Below are 6,320 nucleotides of genomic sequence, written 5' to 3'. Positions count from 1 at the left end.
CCCAAGTCAAAATGTGCAGTTTCCCCCCACCTCCCCGATTCCAGCCAATATTAATGCCAACCCTTTAGGTTATGGAAATTATTCCAACATTTTTCCTTCCTGTGTTTCTACCAATTTTTCGTTTGTTGGTTGTAAGCTCTGTATCACTAGTCTATGTGACAGTAGAAAACAATATCTTAGGAAAAATTAATGACACTGATTTATAAAGCTAATAGAAATATAAGAAATGATTAATTTTATTTCTCCAAACAATTCATGATTACTTCTGAGATTACATGAGTTTAGAAGATATCTAATATTGCTATCCAATGGTAAAATGTTTCAAGTAGAATAATTTAAAAATTTTCCAAGTTCTAGGGTCACTTTCTATTTCTTGTAAGTGTCACTCAAGGTTAAAACTGTTAACATACAGCTTCTAGGAAATACATTTAACCTTCCTATTTAACCCTTCTGCCAGCCTTGATCTGGACGATGAAATTTTGATGATAGAAAGAAGAGAGAATATGGATTTAGACAAGGCTAACAACACATTCTCTAGGCTTATGAGATGCCTCCTGTGCACTGTCTCCCATCTCTTCCACTTCCGATTCCAGCCGCAGCTTTGGTTAACAGCTCTGGGCAGGTTTCATCCCGCTCTGTGCTGTCAGTGCCTCATCTCAGGGTCGCATCAAGAATCTAGCTTCCTGTCCTAAAGCTTCTCTGTTGCAGCACATGTGATGCTGTAGTACCAGTGAGGGTCTCCTCAGGGGGCAGTTAATGCCCCATGGGAGCAGCCCTCAGCACACAGGTGATAGCTGCTGAGAGATAAATCCTTCTTCTTTTCGTCCCTCAGGCAGACTGTTCTGAGCCAAAGTTTGTTAAGAATCCTGGGAAGGCTCTGCACTAAGTAGCCATGAATGCTAGTGGACCACTCAATAACACTACCTTGTTTTGTCTGGACTTTCCCTTTTCCGCCTGTTCACTCCCCTCTGTCTCATTCATGTTCCCTGGGATCACATTCCCAAATAGAATGTGTCTACCTTTGTTTCAGGCTCTACTTTCAAGAATAACCCAGATTAAGACCGTAGGTAAATAGGTTGTTGGTAGACTAAATAATACAGGAATATAATTTCCCTTGACTCTGCACATGCTATAAGGAAACACTTAAGGGAGCACAGTTCATGGTAAGTTCGATGATTTTCCATCCTTTTCCTTTTTGAAAGTTCATCATCGATCCTGATGCCTGAATGCCTGAAGAAAGAAGTTGGTACAAATTAGCTTATAACTGAATAGGCAAATTTCTTTGTGATGACAGCTCTAACTGTTTTTTCTTTGTGAGGCAGCCCTCAGCTATTTGATTGGATATTTCAATCTAATAAGGAGAAACCCTCAGTCTACTTAATGAGGTAAAGCTTTTCGTTGCTTTGGAAACAACCATATCACATTTCTTATTCTCTTTGGTAAAAAGCTGGAGCTTTTACTGCTGTAATCCTTTTTGCTAAGACACTCAGACATACCTTAAACATTTAAAAATTACTGGAATACTGTCAGGACTTTCTTATTCATGAAAAACTGAAGAAGTATCTTGAAAGATTTAGAGGTTATTAGGAATAAATTAAGGTTGCCCACATGCCAGCCCTGAGAAAAATGTTATCAGTTATAATTTTTTACTCATTTAAGGTACTGAAGACACTACAGAGAACAAGATTGGTTAAATCCCCCTCCGTCTTCACCAGAACTTATATTCTACTGGTGCGGAAAGTGAGACAGTAAGGAAATTAAATAATTAAAATACATAGCATTGGGCTTCCCTGGTGGTGCAGTGGTTGAGAGTCCGCCTACCGATGCAGGGGACGCGGGTTCGTGCCCCGGTCCGGGAAGATCCCACATGCCGCGGAGCGGCTGGGCCCGTGAGCCATGGCCGCTGAGCCTGCGCGTCCGGAGCCTGTGCTCCGCAACGGGAGAGGCCACGGCAGTGTGAGGCCCGCGTACCACAAAAAAACAAAAACAAAAAGAACCCCATAGCATTTCAAATAAAGGCTACATATAAAAATAAATTGGGGATGGGGGAATGAACTCGCAAGTTTTTTGTTTTGTTTTGTTTAATTTCTAGGTCTCATTGAGAAAATGACGTTTGAACAAAGACCTGAGGAGGAGAAAAGAGTCAGTCATGTGGATGTCTGGGGGAGAACCATTCAGGAAGTGAGAAAAGCCATCCCAAAAGCCCTGAGATGGAAAGATGCCAGTGTGGTTTGCGAGATGTGAGCATTAGAGATGAGGTTAGAAAGGGCATGGGGCAAGGAGGAAAGGAGGCAGTGGCAGATCATGTGAGAGAGGGGTTCTCGATGGATGTAGGGCCATACTATGCACCGAGGGGATATTTTGAAAAACTGGGAGGACATTTTGGTATTACTATGATTGGGGTGGTACTATGGGCTTTAATGGGTAGGCAACATTTATGCGCAAAGTACAGTAATGTTCGGGACAGTTCCACCCAACAGAGTATTTTTCCACATTTGTGTGTCTTTAAAATGCCCTGCTGCTCATTCGTGTAGATGTATGCTAACTTCTAAATTCCATTCATGGTAAGCTAGGTTATTGGGATCCACTCCCCATTGAAAACAAGTAAACGTCCTGGATAAAATATAGTTGATCAATTTTGGAAAGCTTTTGCTAATATTTTTTCAAATATTTTTCTGCCCCAGGCTCTCTCTCCTTGCTTTTCAGGAGTTCAGTTTCATGTATGTTAGGCCATTTGATGCTGTTCCATCAGTCACTGATGCTTTATTTAAAATATTTTTTTCTCAGTGCACTTATATTCGGATGATTTCTAGCAACCTGTCTTCAAGTTTAATGATGCTTTCATGACTGTGTCCAACCTACTGATAACCTATCAAATAATTTCAGATATTATATTTTTCAGTTGTAGGATTTCCATCTCATAAAAAAATATTACCCGTATCTCTCTCGAAATTCTCTACTTCTTCACATATTACATCTTGTTTTAGTAAGATTCCTTAACATGTTTATCATGGCTAAAGACCTTGTCTATTAATTGCAGGATCTGTACTGATTTATGTTTCTATTGATTTATGAGAAAGGTGACACTGCAGGGCAGTGGGAAAAGAATAGTCTTTCAAGAAGAGCACCTGGGTCAGCGGGATAGCTATATGAAAAAAAAATTAACACTTAACTGCACACCATACTCCAAAATCAATCCTACGTGGTTAGTAGATTTAAAGATTCAAAGAAAAACATTATGTTTTATTTTTAATTAATTTATTTCTTTTTTAATTTATGGCATGTGGGATCTTAATTACCTGACTAGGAGTCGAACCCTTGCCCTCTGCAGTGGAAGTGTGGAGTCCTAACCACTGGACCACCAGGGAAGTCCCCCAAACATTATGTTTTTAGATGGTAAAACAGGAGAAGGTCCTTGTAGGCAATGGTTTCTTAGGATAGCAAAGGTACTAACCATAAAAGAAGATTGAAAAGTTAGACTTCAATAAAAATTTAAAATTAACAGTCATTAAAATTTAACAATGAGATGGTTAAAATGCAAGTCACAGATTAGGAAAAGTGTTTGTTTGTTTGCTGTACTCATAAATGAAAATGGACTCACTTTAAATCAAACAGAAAAAGACAACCTCACCAAAAATGGAATAAAGAACCAAAAGGCATTTTACTAAAGGGCATATTCAAAGGACTAATAATTACATGAAAAGGTGCTTTTTTTCATTAGTCATCAAGAAGTGTAAACTGAAACCACACAACCACCAAATGTTGGTGAGGGTGTGGAGCAATGAAAAGTCTCACACGCTGCGGGTGGGAGTCTAAATTTGGACAATTGTTTGGCACTGTCAACTACAGCTAACCATAAACGTAACCTATGTTGGAGCTATTCTACTTTTAGGTATATATCCCAAGAGAAATATGTATCTATGTGATACATATATAGCTTTAGATACACATAATATGCTGATTAGTATAGTAATGTTCACAACAGTATTATTTGCAATAGCTGCAAACCTGGAAATAACATGAATATTCAGGATCAGTGTAAGGGACCAGCCACAAAAGACATATGACTCCATTTTTATGAACTATCTAGAATAGGCAAATCTATAGAGACAAAAAATAGATTAGTGGTTGCTTAGGGCTGGAGAGGATGCAGGGTAGGGGAGTGACAGCTAAAGAATATGGAGTTGTCCTGAGGTGATGAAAATGTTCTAAAACAGACTGTGCCTGTCAATGGTTGCACTTACCTGTGAATATACTAAAGAAACATTAAACTGTACATTTTAAATGGATGAAAATTGTATGGTATAGGAATTATACCTTAATATAGCTGAAATTTAAAAAATAACAGTATAAACGATAAACTGCAGCATATTCACACAATTAAATGCCATACAGCATATAATAAAATACAAACCTGTTACATGCAACAGTGGATGAATCTCAAATGTAATATGGAAAGAAATAAAATACTACAGAATATTTACTGAATAATTCATTTCATGTGAAATTAAAGAAAAGACAAAACTAATCTTTTGATTATGGTTATATTTGGGGAGAAGTTGCCCTTGACTGAGCATGCTCTATTTCTTGATCTGGGTGGCAGCTGCAAGGTTATGTTTGTGTTAGTCTTTGAAAGTTTATTGAACTGTTTATTTACAGTTTCACCACATTTTTGGATTTTGTAATTCAACAAAAGTTTATTAAGAAAAATTTTTTAGAAATCCAGTTCAGTAAGTTGTCCTATTAATATGCATTGAAAAGCTGGACTAGAAGAATACAGAAACATTTTGATAGTTCATTTTTGTGGGTTGGGAGTATGCTGAATTTTAATTTTTGTCCATATGCTTTTCTGTATTTTCCAAATTACCAGAGTGGACATAAATATATTACATCTAAAAGTAGAAAAAATGCTATATAAATACAATTGTCTGAGATCTTGTATTGTTTATACTCATTTAATCACAGTGTGAGGACTTTGGTTTTTGCTCCCAGATAGGAAGGGATTGTCATTTTAGAGTGAAGGAGGGTGTGGCTGCTTGTCTGGGGATATCCTGGCAGCCCTCCTGACTGCCAGGAACTCAACGGCCACTCAGCAGAGAAGAGCAGAGGTGCAGGTGTAGGGGCCCAAAAGATGGTAAACTAAGCCTCAGTAGGTGGCGCCCAGTAAGCCCGGTTGGGTCGTGGTCCTCCTGGAACCTGAGTCTTTACTGCAGAACTGTGGTTGGACCAGAGACTTAAGCTCTAGCCTCCGTGCTGGGTAAACTGAAAGACTGTAATCTAATCATAGTAATCCCCATGTTTTTGTAAAGCCCGAAGCTAAGAGCGGTTTTTTTTTCCTTACATTTTTATGAGGTTGTTAAAAAAAAAAAAGAAAAGAAAAGAAAAGAAAAATAAGCGACAGAGGCGACTGTTCCTGCCCTGCAAATACTAAAATATTTGCTATCTGGCTTTTTACAGAAAAAGTCTGTCAACTACTTGATTAAGAAACTCTAGGCTGAAAATTTTTAAGGTATTTAAAAATGTTACCTGGGTAAGCTGTTGTTGGCGAGAAGCCCCGTGTGGAATGAGCCTGCCCGGGCATTTTCGGTCAGTGGTCACGAGCTGTAGTACTGCCCAGGCTCGTCAGAAAGTAAGTCAGAATCCACTAAGCAGAGTGTGAAAGCTCACCTCTGGAGAATCCAGCCTGCACGGGAATGGCCAGGCACCAGCGGCCTCACGCAACGTGCTCTTCCTGGCAGAGGGCTCCAAAGGATAAGCGAAGCTCCGTGCAGCCCGCAGCGGATCGCAGAGGAGGGGGCGGGGTTCAACTGGGAAAGCAGCGTCGTCACTCCTGGAGAAGACAGCGGAGCCCCCTTGGGAGCTTTCTCTTCTCTCCTCTGCTCCAGGCAGCCGAGGTGACTGCGAGGTCTGCCCCACCTCTGTTAACTTTTGGAGAAGCGCCGCGTGGGCGTGGCTGCCACCTAGCGCCTGCGCAGTGGTCGCTCGCAGGGTCCTCCCACCGCGCAGGCTCGGCGGGTCCGTCCGCGCTAGGAGGAGTACGACCCTGCTTCGGTACCCGAGGGAGGAGGAAAGCAGGGCGGAAGGACATGTACAGTGTGTTTTGCTGAACAGTTTGAGAGTGAGTTGTGGACGTCATAACCCTTCACCCTTAAATGTTACCAATATTTGACCTGCGCGGCAGACCATTTCATTTAATTCAGCCTAATATCGCAGTACTGTCCCCTGAGAATAAGGGATTCTCCTACATCAAGGTTTATCAACTGTGGCGCTTTTGATTTTGGCGTGCAGTCTCTTTGTAGTGAGGGGAGTGGGGCTGTCGT

General features: G+C 40.6%; 1 long non-coding RNA gene across 1 annotated transcript; it reads right to left on the bottom strand.

Moving 5' to 3' along the window:
• Positions 1–214: 214 nt before the first annotated feature.
• Positions 215–5,919, bottom strand: LOC113619261 (uncharacterized). Its single transcript, XR_003432335.1, has 2 exons — positions 5,527–5,919; positions 215–1,230 (listed from the first exon to the last, which is right to left on the bottom strand). It is a non-coding gene; the product is annotated as an uncharacterized LOC113619261 (long non-coding RNA).
• Positions 5,920–6,320: the final 401 nt, after the last annotated feature.

The sequence above is a fragment of the Aethalodelphis obliquidens genome, unplaced genomic scaffold (assembly GCF_003676395.1).
Source record: "Aethalodelphis obliquidens isolate GAN/ISIS:26980383/991018 unplaced genomic scaffold, ASM367639v1 scaffold1, whole genome shotgun sequence".
NCBI lineage: Eukaryota > Metazoa > Chordata > Mammalia > Artiodactyla > Delphinidae > Aethalodelphis > Aethalodelphis obliquidens.
Note: the sequence above shows the minus strand (reverse complement) of the source record. Positions and strands in the feature narration are given on the sequence as shown.